The sequence below is a fragment of the Vigna umbellata genome, chromosome 11, assembly GCF_029865625.1.
Source record: "Vigna umbellata cultivar VRB3 chromosome 11, Vumbellata_1.0, whole genome shotgun sequence".
Taxonomy (NCBI): Eukaryota; Viridiplantae; Streptophyta; class Magnoliopsida; order Fabales; family Fabaceae; genus Vigna; species Vigna umbellata.
This window is the reverse complement of record NC_142175.1, coordinates 27907459-27925336: the sequence shown is the minus strand read 5'-3', so window position 1 is coordinate 27925336 and position 17878 is coordinate 27907459. Positions and strand designations below refer to the sequence as shown.

Sequence of the window (17878 nt, the reverse complement as noted above, 5' to 3'; positions counted from 1 at the left end):
GTAATAATTGTAATTAAGTGGTTAGGACTTAGATTCTTAGTAGTTTTCGGTTCTATGTACTTTCATAGTTCAAATTTGATGTTTGGAGTCAAGAATGTACCGTATTAATCGATTAAGACCAGTAATAATCGATTAAATCGATAACAGCTGAAAAACTCTAGCTGGCTTCGTAATAATCGATTAAAACTTACTTTAATCAATTAGTTAATCGATTAAAATGTAAATTAATCAATTAAAGTTGACCGTTGAAGTTTATAGCCGTTAAAACTAGTCGTTGCACTCGTTTTAATCGATTAACAATGATATTAATCGATTAAAAGCGTTAAATGGCTGGAACGAAGAACGAAGAAGTATTTGCTTGAGTCTATAAATAGGCTCTCATTTTCCATCAACAGCAACTCTTCCCTTATACTCTAGATCTCTGAAATCATTGAGAATTGTGTGTACTCTTGCTCAGCTAAGGAAACTCTTGTCTGCGAAGCTGTTGAAGTGCTACTGCGGTGACAGAGGAATAACTAGTTCATCCTTGGTGCAACTAAGGAACTGTTTGGAAGAGGTTCATCCTTCGTGAAGTATTTGGAGGAAGTGATTCATCCTTTGTGAAGATTCAAAGGAGGTGCAGGTTCATCTCTTGTGGTATCAAGAGAGGTGGTTTCTAAACTTTTATAAATTGGTTCTTTGTGATTGTAATTTGTAATCGTTTTGTGATTAGTGAAGTGTTTATCTTGGTTTGAGATAAGTGACTGGATGTAGGATTAGTAAGATCCGAACCAGGATAAAATCATCTGTGCAAATTTCTCTCAACCTTACTCTTGTGATTCATTTATATTATATGCTTAGTAAGTAAAACTGAGAAGAAATTTAACAAGGCACACTTATTAAAACCAATTCACCCCCCTCTTGGTTTGTTATCCCACGCTAACCATTCTGCTGCAGCCGCTCTAACAATATTAGATTTAACTTAATTTAAATTTTTTTGGTTGAATTTTTTATATTATTTTTCTACTGTTTTTAATATATTAATGGACTGATATTTTAAATATAATAATACTTTGTTAATATATATCAATATCAATATATTTTTTTTATAATTCTGTAAATAATTTTTTCATGATCTTTCAACGTTGTTCGATATCCGTTCTCCAAACTTTTTGTTTGTCACCAAAAATGAAGTGTTTGTACAGTATAGTCCTACACTCAAATCAGCATGCACTTCATCAGAATTTTCTAGTCAAATCATAATTAATGTAAAAAATGAATATAAATTATCATTAATACTTTATTTATAGTGTTTTATCTCGTTAACCATGAATTCATTCAGATAGGTTATAGCTTATATGAGTTCGTTAGCCTATCAGCCCAGTGACCCAATATTAATGAGATCCAACTTTTGGTTAAGTTCATCCATGTTGTGTCCTTAAAAGACCATAAAAGACATTAACGTCTAATATCTAGATTGTTCAGTCTACAGAATCCGGTCTTCAAATACCGAAGTTATAAATCTTGTTTGGAAGAACTAATAAGTTTCTACTCATATAAAATAATAATAAAAGAAAAACTCTTATAACAACTCACACTTCAATATATGCTTTAACTCACTTCAATATGCTTTAATTTTAAGTCTTTCATGTTCATTATATAAACACGTTTCTACACAACTACTCTATTTAGATACATTAACATGCCTAACCATACAAACTAAACAAATTACAATACCTTTAGTAGAAATAGCGAACCTACCTAACCGGACACCAAAAACCACTTTGAGATCATCGTTAATATCTTCATAACCATGCTATGTTACTCAACGATATATGATATCATGCTTTAACTAATTATAGACATCTCATATAATTTTTCTTAGCACAAAAATAATTGTTTGGTTAGTAACAAATATTATTAATCCATTTAACTAGAAGATGTGATGTGCTGTTAGTGCAGTTTACCTCAAATCTTAAAAATATAAATTATAATGCATAAATATATATAAAAAAATCTTATAGACATGTTATAAAATTTATATGGATTTCATGTTTTTAAAAATAACTTTCCTTATATTTCCCTCAAAAGTATAGTTTGATAAAATATTTGTTAACGAAGTATATCATTGGAAAAGTAACGAAAAATATATTAAAAGAGATAAATCGATCATATAGGATGAAAGTTAATATTTTTCTATCACTTATTCAATTTATTCTCTAATCTTCATTAAGTTTTGGATTGAGATGTAACCATGATTTGATTAAGGAAAGTTTTGATGTATACTTTGAAAGTATTATTAGCTCTAAGATTTTAATATGAAGTTGTTTAATAGTGTTAATTTTTAATTTTCTTTTGAATACCTCCATTTTCCTTAATTTTCTATTTTATCATAGTTTATTTAATTGAAAGTCTCATATAGACGAAAAATAAGGTCAGTTTAGAGTATATATATATATATATATATATATAGAAATAATCTTTATTTTACAAGATGATTTTATAAAATTGAGTTAGATTTAAAGTCCACTTTTTAATATGGTATCACAACACTGAGTTAGAAATGAAAAAGTAAAGAGCCATATAAGGTTGAAAATTCATTAACTCATTGTCCTAAGGTTTTTGGTAAAGAGTGATGTTAATTTCTTATGTGGTTAGATTCAAATTTCAGTAGTACGAAAATGAGTACTTAGTGAATCCTCTCCTCGATCAACCTAACATTTATATCTTACCTTACAAATCAATTTTATAGGATAGAGTTAATATTCAAATTCACTTCTTTAAAATATTTTTTTCCTTTTATTCTTTATGAAAATGAAGTACTTAACACAATAATACAACAAACTAAATTATCATATATTGGTAATCTACATTCAAAGTTAAATTCCTAGAAAACAACTTCCAATCAATAACAAGAGTGTCATTTAAGTCAAGATATCTATTATAATAAACATATTGAAATAAATTTGAAGAAAATACTAAAACTTTAAACAAATGACAGCTTACATTCTTTTATGATCTCAAGTGAAAAATTTAATAGAGCAGATCTTCAACGATTGGACCACAAGAATTTGACTTGATAATTATGTACTTAGACACACTCCCTTACGCAAAAAATTTTCCTTATATAAATTAATTTTGACTGTATCAAATACCTAAATGTAAACGAAATAAATCTTATTTCACAAGTAAATTGAGATTATTTTAGTTTAAGTCAATTCCATCATCCACCTACTTCAAGCCCCAAATATTTAAATGAGTAAATCCAAACTTGGTGATCGCAATTTAAAAATTATATATCATGATCATGATGCCATAAGCATGTAAATTTTTGTCAAAACCGTAGAATAAAAATAGTGGAAAATTATACCTGGTCAAGGCGTATATATACCCCCATCGTATAGGCGAGAAAATAAAATGGTGAGTGATGTGATAATAAAAGAAAATAGAGATAGGAATCAGAATATACAAGAAATATTAAAATTGGCAAAGAATTTATGTTTTATACGATTATCATTTGCTTATATGTTAAATTTTAGTTTCTTTTGGCATATTAATTATGATATTTATTTTTTCAAATTGACTAATATTTTCAATTTTAATGATATTTTACATATCTTCATTTAACTTTAAGAACATAATATTATTTTTCTCTAAAGGTTATTAATTTTAATTATTTCATATATAAATACATATTATTTAAACCCTTTTTAAATAGATTAAAAGTTATATACACTAAAGAAAACAAAATCAATATGAATAGGTTCCAATAAGATTGATAGTTTCTAAGTGTAAAGACCAAATGCTAAAATTTGTAAAATTATATTGAAAAAATGGTAATAAGATTGATTTTAAAATGAAGAAATTAATATTTTTTTTATTTCTTTAGATGACCACAAGTAAATATTCATAGGAGTGTGCATTGACTAAATCATTTGTTAAATAATATGAAACTGTAGGATAGAGGACTGTGACACTTTAAGTCAAATCTTGAACTGTGTTATTAATTAAGTTCAAACCAGCCACCTATTTTGATTGTCAAACAGCACAATCACGTGCAAAAAGATTTGTCGCTCAAAGTCATACAAATCTTCTGAAATATTTTCTGATTTTTTCTTGATTTTAGATTAATATAATATTACACACCACTAAATAATAAAAATACAAACAAATACTCTTTAATAAAAAAATGCTAATACTACCAAATTATCAGAAATTAAACTCTTTACACTGTTTTATACTAAACAATGATAAAGTTTTAAAGTTTATATACTATTACTTTCTGTGTGCAAGTACGTTTACTAAGAAAGTTTATATATGTAGTTTATACACACAAAATAGAGAAAAAGAAGAAACCTATAACTTTTATGGGAATAAAGTATAATTAATAAAAGATATGTATAATTATAGTTTCTGAAATTGAACAACAGTTATAAGTAACTACTGATAATTTTAGAGAAAACTAATATAGTTTCATTGTTTAACAAAATAATTTCTTTTACTAGTGTGCAATTAACCAGAATTTTCTTTCCAGATATTAAAAAATCGGGTGCTCAATATTAGCAGTGAATAAGTTCAAATTATATATGAAAAAATATATAATTAATTCCAAGTTAAATAATTGAATAATTGATGTTTTATTCTGTTTATGTAACATAAACTTTTTCCTTTTTTAGAAATTACACCAATTAATGAACAATAGTATATCAGTGTGTACATATATAATTACAGATAGGAAAATAGGTGAGAAAAACGTTAAATTAAAAGTGTTAATGAAAAATCTTATCAAAATACTTAATTAGTTAATAGTGTATAAATTAGCAGTGTATTAGTGCATAAAAGTGGTTGAACAATGAAGAATTAAATGTGATTTACTTTTAAAGTATGTGACAGTGAAACTCTGGAAGTCATTCTATTTACTAATTACAGTAATGAAAGTATCCATTCATTAAATTGCAATGACATTATCGATTAAAACCAACCATGGAAATTCTCTACAATTATAGTGTTTCTCATTCCTAGTCAACTTGAACTTGATGATACGCAAATAACATTGATAAACATAGCTTAATTAATAAAATTATATATATATATATATATATATATATATATATATATATATATATATATATATATATATGATAAAAATTTAAACAATTATACATTCTCATGTATAATTTTAAAAAATTATAATTTACTCAAATATTCAAAAAGTTCATGTTTGACATTACTATCTCTTTTGATATTTATAACATATGGTTAAATATGTTTTTACTCCCTAAACTATTGGCCGTTTCTGATTTTTGTCCCTCTTTCAAAGTAAGGTACAATTTGGTCCTCATTCTTTTCGAAACGTTCGTTTTAGTCATCGGAATTTTGGTTTTAGTCCTCATTTAAAATGAGGACCAAATTTTTAAACAGTGTTTAGTTTTGGAGGACTAAAACGAACGTTTCGAAAAGAATGAGGACCAAATTGTACCTTACTTTGAAACAGGACGAAAACTAGAAACGGCCAATAGTTTAGGGACTAAAAACATATTTAACCCTATAATATATGAACACTTCAAAACACATATATAGGTTATCATCACATTATATTTATCTATTATTTTACTACACAAATTTATAGCTAAATATAAAATATAAATAATAATTTATTATTAAAAATAATATAATTAAAATTGCATAGTCAAGTTTTATACACATTACAAAAAAAATGTTATTACCTACAATTAAAATTCACATGTAAAGTCGAAAGCTCATATGTACGAATTACAAACATACAAAAATCTATAAATAAAATAATCGTAGGTAATGTTACATATGAATTTACTTGTAGGTAATTATATACGAATTTATCCATATGTAATACAATTTTTTTTCGTATGTAATTACATATAGATAAATCCGTAGTAATCAGCTAACAAAGTGACAAAAAAAGAGTTTGCTTGTGTTATTATAATTTATTGGCAGACTTGGACATATATATAAGAAAGGAACCATCACATATCCATTGAACATTTAAACCTCAAACAATCATTTGACATTTAATACAAATTATTATTTACATAAACATCATTGTCAATTATATAAAAGTACATTATAATTTGATAAGTTCTTAACATGCCTAATGCTAATAATCATGATTATAATTTTGTTCATCTGGTGGTTAATCTTCTGGTTGAACATTATTGTTTAGCTTATTTATTTGTTCATTATTTTGCGGTTGAAAAAATTGTTGTGTAGTTTCGACTGCCAAAGACAGAAAGTACTGCATTATGACATCATAAAGTTTTGAAATTGAGAATTTATTTGTCAAATATGTTCATCATGGCTTGCTATTTGCGTTTGAAGTTGAATAAAGTCCTCTACATTTGGTTGCTAACTAGAAGATGTTTGTGTCTATCGTATGTAATTGTCGACATAGTCATCTTGAGAATCGACATTTCCAATCCGATATACGTGTCTTTTGTACCTTCCAATCATAGCCTTTAACCAACATTTGTTCCTCCTCTACAGGCTTTAGGGAACAACATTCTAAGACACCAATAGATGTAGTCTTAGATATTGCTTGAGAAAATCTTGTTTGAAAATCTTCCTGTTAAATGTATAAATATTTGATTAAATACATATACCTAAGGTTTAAAACATAATACAAAATATAATAAAGAATGTGATAGTGTTGGTAGAAAGTAACATGTGTCTACCTAGACCTGTCATTAGGGGTGGGCAAAATGCAGTTCAGTGCACTGTACTATAAATAATTGCAGTTAACTATAAAATAGTTCAAGTGAACTGAACTGAACTAAAAAATAGTTCAAAGAAATTGAACTGAACTAGTTTTTAGTTCAGTTACACTAGTACAATTTAGTAAACTGGTACAGAAAACATCAACAGTAATAATACTAAACCCTGGCAACAACTAGACTAAAAACTAAATTGATTTTAAGGTACTGTGGGGATCGTGATTGCAAATGATGATTAATGTTCCTCTGAGGAGTCACTGCATTGAAGAATAAAAGAATAAGTCTGGATCTTAACGCCTATAAACATACGTTTTAATATTATTTTTCAATTGTTATATTCTTTGACCTGTTTTTTAATATTTTTTACATTTACCATAGATTACATAAAAATGGTAACGGTTGGTTAAAAAAATAATTTAAACGATAATATTAATTATATATTTCGTATTAATTTATTGTCTTTTAAAAACATACAAGAAATATAGGGTACAACAAATTATGAACTAAGTCAATTTTTAGTTTGTATAACTTTGTTAATGTGTAATTTATAGTCCGTATGAAAAACTTAATGAAAGTTATTTTAAGTTTTTAAAATCAATTCAGCCTCATATACCAGTGGTTTTAAGTTAAAATCCGTATGAACTAGTTTTTAGTTCAGTTACATTTAAAGAAAAATTTGTGCTTCCAGTTAACTGTACTGTATAATAATTTATTTAGTTTTTAGTTAAAACAAATTTAGTGTTTTTAAGTACAATATAGTATGGTTAACTATAGTTACAGTACAATTCATTGAATTATGCCCAGCCCTACCTGTCATCCATAAAATCTCTTATTGAGCGATAAATATGTATCTGTTGAAAATTTTCGTCAACATGCATTGAGCGACCAAACTCCTATAACTACAAACAAAATATGACTTGTTAACAAATATTGTAAAGTTTATAACTAGAAATTAAAAAACAATTACATGTCATACCAAACTAATTGTGTGGCCATGCACGTTAATAGATCCCCTAATGTGCAAACTGTCACTCTTTTCAAATGTTCGGTTCTTCTTGGTCGTATCACACTTTTGCTTATAAATTGACATGTTCCACTTCTCCAAAAGACCGTTTCAAACAATATCTTTCATCCAATCATGTTTTTTTTCTCTTCGAGCTTGTTTAAACATCTCTGACAGTCTAAGAGATGCCTTGGATTGAACCTTTTTTTTTCCTCATCATCAATCTTCTATGGAACTTTTCTCTGTTATTACAATTAATATATTAGCTTTATTGGAGAAATAGAAACATGGAAGAAAGAGTAAATATTTAGGAGAAAGGGGCCAACAAACAAGGAAGAGTCATAACCACTCTCCCTTCCTTAAAACATTCTTATTCCTCCTAAAGGCGTGGTCATTTAGTAAAAACCTTTCATAGGAGTCAAATCACAAATTTGTTCCCCATGATATAATTTAAAAGCCTTTATATATTCCATGCAATATGGACATGCCAGTTTACCATGAGTGCTCCAACCAGACAGAATACCATAAGCAGAAAAATCATTAATTGTGAACATTACATTAGTCCTCGTCATAAAGTTTTGTCTACTTAAAATATTGTATGTTAAGATACTAGTTCACATTTTTTTCAAGTTGTCTATCAAGGGCTATAGGTATACATCAATGTCAACCTTTGGATTGAATTGCCCCAGAATAAGGCATGTAAAAAACATATAAGGTTTAGACATGCAGATTTATAAAGGAAGATTGTATGAGGTCATAATTATTGACCAACATAACTATGGTATATTTGATGCCTGCACATAAGGGTTAAAACCATTAGAGTATTAAGCGAGTCAAACATTGGGTGACTCAATGGCAAAATCAAGATGTACTTTATCAAAGTGCTTCCACGCCTCTCCATTTGTCGACTTGTTATTGTAGTGCCATGTTTGTGCCACAATTTGTATTGAGACATACATTCTTTGTAATTTTGGAATTATTGGCAAATAGAACATGGATTTTACAGGAACTTGTTTTTTAGTACTTGCTCCTGTCTTGTAATGTTTATACCTTGGCTTTCGATTAAATTTTCATTCAACCAATGCGTCATCATTCTTACCATATTCATTATCATAGAAGAGCATGCAACCATCCACGCAACAATCAATCCTCTATAACTGTAATCTCAACATTGGCACTAACTTTTTTACATCGTAGTAGGTTTTGGGCAAATCTATTTCATAGGTGTTACACCCAAAAGCTCTTTTGTAATAAAATATATGCATTGGTTATAAATATTTTAATTAGACTTGCAAGCTAATAACCTGACACACATTGATAAGATGGAGTTTGATGCTCCTTCATACAATGATGTATTTGCCTCCAAAAAAGGTAAAAAAATCTTTGAGTTTCTTCATTCAGAGCCTCTTTCACGTTAGAAGAATTTGATGTTTGGCAAGGCTCTCTTTGCATAAGAGCATCATGCATCATGTCTTCCATCGACATAAATTGTTCATTTGGTTCACCTTTCGTTTACACACCCTTCCAAGTGACATCATTGTCTAAATCATCTTTTGTCATTGTTTTCCCATGATCCTTCCAAATGAAATAATTAGGCTTGAAACCGTATTGTAGAGGTGAGAACCTTCACAACATTTTCCTCTAGAATCTTTGTACAATCGCACTTTATACATGGACGTCAAAGTCCCCTTCATTGTGATAACAGTCATTCACAAGCTTTACTTATAAAGTCTTCAACTCCTAATATTACTTATAAAGATTGTTTCAAAACACATGTTCCTTTATTACACCTATCGTACATCCATAAAGGATTTGATGAAGCATGATTCATGTTCTGTACACATAACAATTAATGAAAAATTAGGCAATACTTAATACACAACTCTATATTAGGACACTTGCCGTAAGAAAAGCCTTCTGAAACAATAACCTAAAATAATTTAGGTCATCTTCTCAGTCTAACTCTATTATTCTACCATACCATCAACTCTATTATTACACCGTTACAATTTAACTATAATTGTATAAGCATAAATTCGCTTATATGTACCTGTAATTATTGAATTCAAACCTTACTACACGTTTCTCTTAATTGTAAAAAGAAGGTTGTTGTACATTAAATTTCAGCTACCAATTTTGAAAATTTATCACAAATATTTAATAATGTATAAATGTAAAAAATGTATTCAGTTCAACATAATTAATTATATAATTCATTGACTTGATAACAAATATTATAATATTCAATATAAGTTACTGATTTACACTAGGCCAAAAAAAAATCACAGTTTCATGTACTATTGTAACAATGAACTTGCTTGTAATTTTTCATGACTTTACAATGTGAGGATGAAAGAATTTAGTGATGGCTGTTTTAAGAAAAATAACTACTTTTTTTTTGTATGATTTGCTCGAAAAAATTAAAAGTAAACTAATTTAAATACGTGATATTGTGTAAAAAATTAACACTCATCAGAGCATTTTTATTGCTATCAATTTAATATACTAACTGTTAATATCTTGTATATTAAAACAGTTTAAGTGATTGTCACAGCATATTTAGTTTAATCCATACATAAATACACTAAAGCAGCAGTAAAAACGAAAACAAGAGTTTAATTTACAATTGATTTTAATTTTAAATTAAAATATTGATTTTTAACATATATGATAAAAACAAGAGTTTTTCATTTGTAAGCAGCTAAGTTTTTTTTTAATACAAAACTTAACTATTTTCAAGAAATGCTCCTTCATATAGATTTGCTTCAATAAACAAGACATAAATATTGTATCTTAAAATATAAGATACTCGCAACAATTAATATATCTTACTAAAGATACCCTTAATTATCTTAATCAATGAAGCATGGACTATGACTTAATTAACCCCTAGATTTCCTTAAAACTACATTCCCTTTTGAATGCATATATATCGAATGAACTTTACTGCTAGGTACAGTTTTTGTCGAGATTTTTTTGGAAAAGCATTGCAAGAACTATACATGTACCAAAAACATAAAGTGGAGGACAGAAGAAAAATGAAAAAAAATATATATGGTGATATTTATAGAGATTTTAGAGAGAATAAAAAGAGAATTGTTATATTGATGGATAGTTTAAGAACGAATATAAAAGGAACCCTTAAAACCAATACATGTGTTATCAGTGTTTCCAATTCAAAGTTCACATCAAGCATGCAAAGCATGCAAACCCACGTACCCACCTAAGGCATTATCTTATCCTACATTGCTAATTATTTGGCTGCTCATTTGGATATTTTAGTATCATGTCTTAGGGTTGTCCTAAGTAAATAAATAGTTTTTTAAATCGCACGTTACGTTTCGGTTTAAAAAAAATCAAAGCGTATCAAAACACGTTGGTAACTTCATAATTTTTGCAAAATTATATATCTCGGTTCAATTGGAACTGATACCTAAGGAGTATATTGTCTCGGTTTTCTGACCAACCAAGGCAAAACACACTGCTTTCACTCTAACAGTTTTTTCAAAATAGGCCTACTACCTCAGTTCTGTGCAGAACCGAAACAATATGCCCTGCCAAAAGTTGACAACCTCTGTATCTGAATGTTCCAAATCCATTTTGTCAACCTCTACTGTCTCGGTTCCATTTGAACCGATGTCATAGGGCGTTTATGCCTCGGTTTAACAGTGAAGCGATGCCTATAGTTAGAAATATTTTCAAATTTTGCCATTTATAATTTTATTTTGTATTTTTCTAAAAGGTTTACACATCGATTGTCTTTAGAACTGAGGCAGTAGAACCTTATTGTCTCGGTTTTCTACTTAACCGAGGCAATAACTTCTTCGATAACTAAAATTCAGAAACGTAAAACAGTAACGACTCTTCGAGGGAAGCATCAGTGATGATAAAGGAAGGTTTCATACCTTATTCAACCCTTTCATTCTCCCTTTCCACAACCCTCCCACTACCACTATCTTCAATTCGCCCCAGTCAAACTCAACCTCAAACTCATGTGCACATGCAAACGTTCTTCGACATGATGTCCGAGGAGCACAAATTCTCCAACGACAAGCGTTGCAAGGTGCAAGATTGACTCTCCAAAGCTTCTTTGGGAGCCTGCCTTGCTCGAGGGGGGCGACATCCGGCTCATGGTGGTTGGGCAGGATGACCTGAGGGTGTCGATGGAGGTCTAGAAGAGTGTTTTGGCCGAGAAGAGTCGATTCTTTGTGAAGAAGTTTTGCTGCGACGGTGCGATGTCTCACTCGGTAGAGATCAACGACTGTGACGACGTGGAAGTTGTGGTTTTGATGCACTATGAGGATCTCAAGGTCAAGTTGTGTTCCATGGACGATGGGGTCCCTAAAGTTTTGAGTTTGCTTTCATTTTGATGTTCATTATTTTGTACATTCTTTTTGTTCTTATTTCTTGACTGTAATTGGATTTATGTTCTTACGTTTACTTACGTTATTTTGTAGGTATCGACAATAATAATGTTTGATCTTTTGGTTGTTTCATGCCTAGAATATTTGGAATCTATTCCATGGAGTAAGGATGAATAGGAGGAAGTGATATCCCAGCTAGAACATTTGTAGATTCATGACTTTGTAGTTGAAGTTCTTCAAAGAGTATTATTGGATCCATCTACTACAGCTAGAACATCTTCTTGAACCTAATAAGTGGTGTTCTGCAAGCAAAAGATGACAAACATCGTAGGAAAATTAAAGTTATGTTATCCAAATTGTTTAAAGATACAAAAAATAAATAAAGTCTGACGAAAAAAATACCACATATTGCCTCGGTTCAAAGGAACCGAGGCAATAAACCTCGCAGGAAAAAATCAGCTTGTAAGGTGAGGTTTGCACCCACTTATATACTATGATGAATTGACCTTATCTCTAGTCGTTGTGAGACTTCCAATACACTTCATGACGTCGAAGTATATACATCTCGAGCGTGAGACTATACATTAATGGGTGGTTTGATAGCGGCCCGATAGCGGGTGAAACAATATGCCCAACAAGCAACAAATACCGCTAGGATAGATTCTAACATGGCTCTGGTACCATGTTAAAAAGTGGACTTTAGTCCTTACTCAACCCCCCAAAACAGACTTGTAAGGTGAGGTTTGCATCCACTTATATACTATGAATTGGCCTTATCTCTAATCAATGTGAGACTTCCAATAAGTGTATACTAATTAAAGAGATAGCATACCCTTCGAGTACTCACATTATCCTTTTGCTATATACTGGATTTTTTAGGGTCTTACAAAAAAATCAACAAAAACGTCATGAGAAGACAAATTTCACTAAAACATACCTCAATAGCAATTCCAATGTTCCTAATATGCACCTCAATCGATGTCTGTTAACAAAGGAACAACATCTTTCGAACCACACCACATACCGTTACATGCCAATGACAAGAAAGAAGAAAGTAGATATATTAAATTAAGGTCTTTTGGTTTTACAATTTTAGGGATTTATGAACCAACGATGAGAGGGTATTACTTACCAGATGAAAAAACTTTGTGATTGTGATCGACAATGCCAAGGCGAGAGAGTGACGCCAAGAGGGACTGACGGCGAGAAGGAGTGATGGCGAGAGGAAGTCACGGCGAGAAGACGACATGGAATGACGGTGGCAAGGACTGACGGGGATAACACGCTAGCGATGACAACAGACTACGGACAAAAGGAATTGAGGTTGCAAAAATTATAAAGATGAAGAACCACGGAGGGAGAAAACAAAATGATAAAAGTTTTCTTACTTTTATATTTTAATTACTTTTAATAATTAATTTTAAAAATTCATATATAATATCGGTAAGTAATGCTTTTTTATTACATACGAATTTTAAATATTTACATACAAAAAATATCCTTAAGGAATATTTTCGCCCAAATATACTAACATTACATACTATACTAAAATATCGATAGGTAAAATATGTGTATAAAATTATATGTAACTCACTTTTCAAGATTTGTATATAAAATTCATGTGTACTTATATTATGTTACTACGAATCAAAATTGATATGTAAATATCAATAAATATTTTTTTATTAACATCAACAATAAAAAAAATCAAATTTCTACAAGAACCATCTCAATAACATAATATGCATCTATAATATTTAATCACCAAACTAATCTATTAGATTTCCTCACACTAATATATATATATATATACACACACACACACACGCATAATATACAAAATAATTAACAGTAAAATACAAATTGAAATCAATACTTCTGAAATAAGATTAGTGATTGAAATAATTCAACTGAAATTGGAACGGTATTAATAAAATAATTTATAATTAAAATTATAATATCGTAATTTTTACAATACATAATACTAAATATTAAAATAAAAAATAATTTTATAAATTCTTAACATAAAACCTCAACTCAAAGATATTATAATAATGTTTTTAAAAATATTTTCTGATACTTAAATTTAAATTTCAACAAAATTCAACAGTAAAAACAAGTTTAGATTTGAAGAAAAAACAATATAATTTATGATGTATAAAAATAATATTACAAATAAAAACCTTCGAAGCATTTTCTTGGTAAAAAAACGTAATTTTTGCCTCTCAAATCATCTTCATTCAACAATTTAAATAAGGGATGAATAAAAGTAAAATATAACTGATGAGTCAGCAATTCCATTGAAAGGAGTATTGAAATTACCCAAATACTTAATTATATCTTTATTCAAAAAGATACAACCTTTTTTTTATGTTTTTTTCTTTCATTTTTTGCTAAAATTATATTATATTATTTATTTATATCTATCTGTAAAGGATATAATTTTCTGTTAAAATTTTTGGTACCATTCTTCTTTAAAAGCATTTAATTTATTAAATTAAAATAATTATATGACGTGGTAAAAGTACATAATTGCATAATTCTATCTATCAATAAGTCCACAATACCTTAACTAAAAATGAAGCATTTATTTTTCACTATTTCTATACAAATATATTTACTTTTGTAAAACTATATTATTGTAATAAAAATACAGACACAGTAAAAACACATATTTACACCAATATATTATTGAATAAATACATTTACAAATAATGATATATTTTTTTCGAACTTATTTTATCTTTTTATCATTGCCTTTCTATTAAAAATGATTATGGATAAACAAAACTAATATTATCTATTTTCTTAATTTCTTAAAACTATGTATGTACTTCCTGTGCTTTTAAATATTTATAGTAATTTTTAATCAGAATATATGCTACAGTATTTTTTAAACAATTAGTATGTTTGCTTCACCTAAAATTAACAAAAGATAAATTTAATCTAATAGAAACATTTTAGTACGTATATGATTTGCTTTTCATACAAGTAAAAAAGAAAAAAAACTATAATATTAATACATATGAATATTCCATTTATCTAAATTTTGATATGCATTCTCATTAAAATGTTTGTTTTTACATAATTTAACTGCTAAAATTGTAAATGTAAAATTCAATTAGATTCGTTCACCATATGTTTTCTTTCTTTCTTTTCATTAAAAAATACTTCATTTCTTTAGGTTGTTTCTCACTTGTTTAAGTTTCTCATTTCAATCCTTATTTCACTTACATTATTAGATATACCTTTCAATAGTCGGTGACTAAAAAATCAATCTTATTTTACAATAATACGTATTTTCTAAAAAATATATTAATAAAAATCCATTATTTAAAAATATTGGTATTTGATAATTTTTAGGTCATAAGATATTTATTCAGGATAAGGCACTTTATTAAAATAGTAATATTTTACATTTGTTTACAGATATTATTAATCTAAGCCCATAAAGATGGTCAAAAGTACAAGCACGTGTGGTTGAACATAATTAATCGGAGTTTTTATTCTACGTTGCTATGTTTCAAATTGTCCTTTTTATTTAATATCTTCGTTGCTATGTTTCAAAATTGATGAATTTTTTTCTGACAAGGAAGTGAGCTAATATTTGGCTTAATTTCAATCTGTCGTCTTCCAAATACTAAATATATATAATTTAGAATACCATGCATTTTCTTTTACTTAATTAATTTGCTTTCTTTGCACAGATTCGTGCTTTTCAAAACTCAACAACATGAAAAGAAAAACAACTCCACCACTTCTTCTGCATGCTTTGTTTTGACGTCTTACATGCATGATTTCTTTCAAACTGTCCTACATTATACGACTTCATTGTACAGTAAAATAAGGTAATTGAAACCCTAAAATATTACAAGGGATGCTTTTTGGTTACATTAGAAAAAAAAACAAAAAACAATATTTTTTTAATTTAATTCAGAATTGAATAATTATGGTTTCGATGCCAAGTTTGTTAGATGATATTGTTGGATAAATTATTATAGGATGTTTTTTTAACAATTTTTTTTACAAATGATGGGACAGTTTCAGATATTTTTTAAAATTAATTTAAACAGAACAATAAAATAGTAACGTGTGACTTATTGTCAAAAAATTATTATAAAAAATTGTCAATATATCATGGTCTATTATTATTCATTTGATGCATTATCCGTTTTAGAGTATTATTCGTTACTTTTTTATATTTAAGAGATATATCAAAATGAAAAAAGAAAGAAAAATTTTAAAACCTAAACTAAGTGAGACTATCAATGTAATAGAAAAATAAATTTTATTTTTAAGATTAAAAGAATTGATATAGAAAAATACATTTAAATGATTATTAATTTTGACTCTTAAATTACGTAAAAGTATTTAATATTTTGGAACAAACCTTGACATCAAAATCTAAAAATAACGAGAATTTATTTTAAAATTACTTTTTCATTTTCAATAGTGAGGTGTTAGAGGCAAATTTATGCATAATGGAATAACCAGAGGAGTTTCAAGCCATGGACAGCCCACTTTCCAAATTGCAAAAGCTATTCAAATTAGGTTAACTTTTAAATAGTTAATGATTGCATAATTAGTATTTAGACGTTTAATTAATGAGTGACCATTAAGAGATAGTGTGAGATGTTTGTGGTGTTTAGAAAGGACAAAAAAGAAAACGACAAAATGTTATTAGTCTTCTGATTGTTACTGCAGCCGGAGAGAGAGAGGGCGCCGCCGCCAGAGAGAGAGCGCGCAGCCTAATGATGCCGCCGGAGAGAGAAAGAAGGAATATGCTTAGCTTGTCTTAGTATTCTTGTATTTTTTTACTATTGGGTTAAAATAAAATAAATAAAAAAGGAGAGTTATGTGGAAAAATGTTTTTTATTATATTTATTTCCGTGTAGAAATTGGAATGAAAAATATTATCATAAATAGAACGATTTTTAGAAAAAAAAAGTTCTTTTCTTTATACTCTCATCGCATAAAACAAAAATAATAATCAAACAAATTTTACAACTTTTCAAAGAATCTTGATCGTAAATTGCCATTTTGAAAACAGTGGCACGCACAAAAGTAATTTTCTCAATATCTATCTATCGTTTTGGGTTGACTATTCTAGTCTTATTTTTTTCCCTGATCGATATCCTATGTTATTTAACCTAAAGAAAAATCACATTTTAAGTATTTTTATACTTGTCTAACTTTATATCATTTAATCATACCTCGACCTGCTTAGTTTATGTGTATTATTATTTGATTATAAATCTTCATTTTAATTTGAAAGAAACACAATAATAAAAATTGGACTTAAATCGGACGACCAAAACGAGAGAGAAGGCAAAGGTATTGAAATTATGAATTATTATATTTTTATATAATAAGAGTATTTTTTATTATAAATATATTTCATATTCACATATTTTATATTTAATAAAAAATACGTTTTTTTTAAATTTAACAGAGACCAAAATTACATATTTTAAAGTCTGGTTACAAATAATTAATATAAGAAAAAATATATTTTTTTACATAACTTGTTTTTCTGTTATTTTCTTAAAAAACAAAACTGAAAACAAAAATAAGAATCTCGATAACTAACTACCATTATGTTATTAACCACAGGAATATTAAGTAAATAAATCGAGACATGTAGGGAAAATGAATATATAATAGCAGCCACTGTTGGCTTTTCAATTTGTCATCATACACAGCATGATAATGACCGAAAAAACAATAAATAAAATTAAAAAAAATTGGTACGACTCCACTATTATATAAATTCAACAAGTGTTGGC

The 17878-nt window shown here is 28.1% G+C and overlaps 1 pseudogene; it reads left to right on the top strand.

The window, feature by feature from the left end:
• Positions 1-11611: 11611 nt before the first annotated feature.
• LOC148191409 (BTB/POZ domain-containing protein At5g60050 pseudogene) lies at positions 11612-12475 on the top strand (annotated as a pseudogene).
• The last annotated feature ends 5403 nt before the right edge of the window (positions 12476-17878 follow it).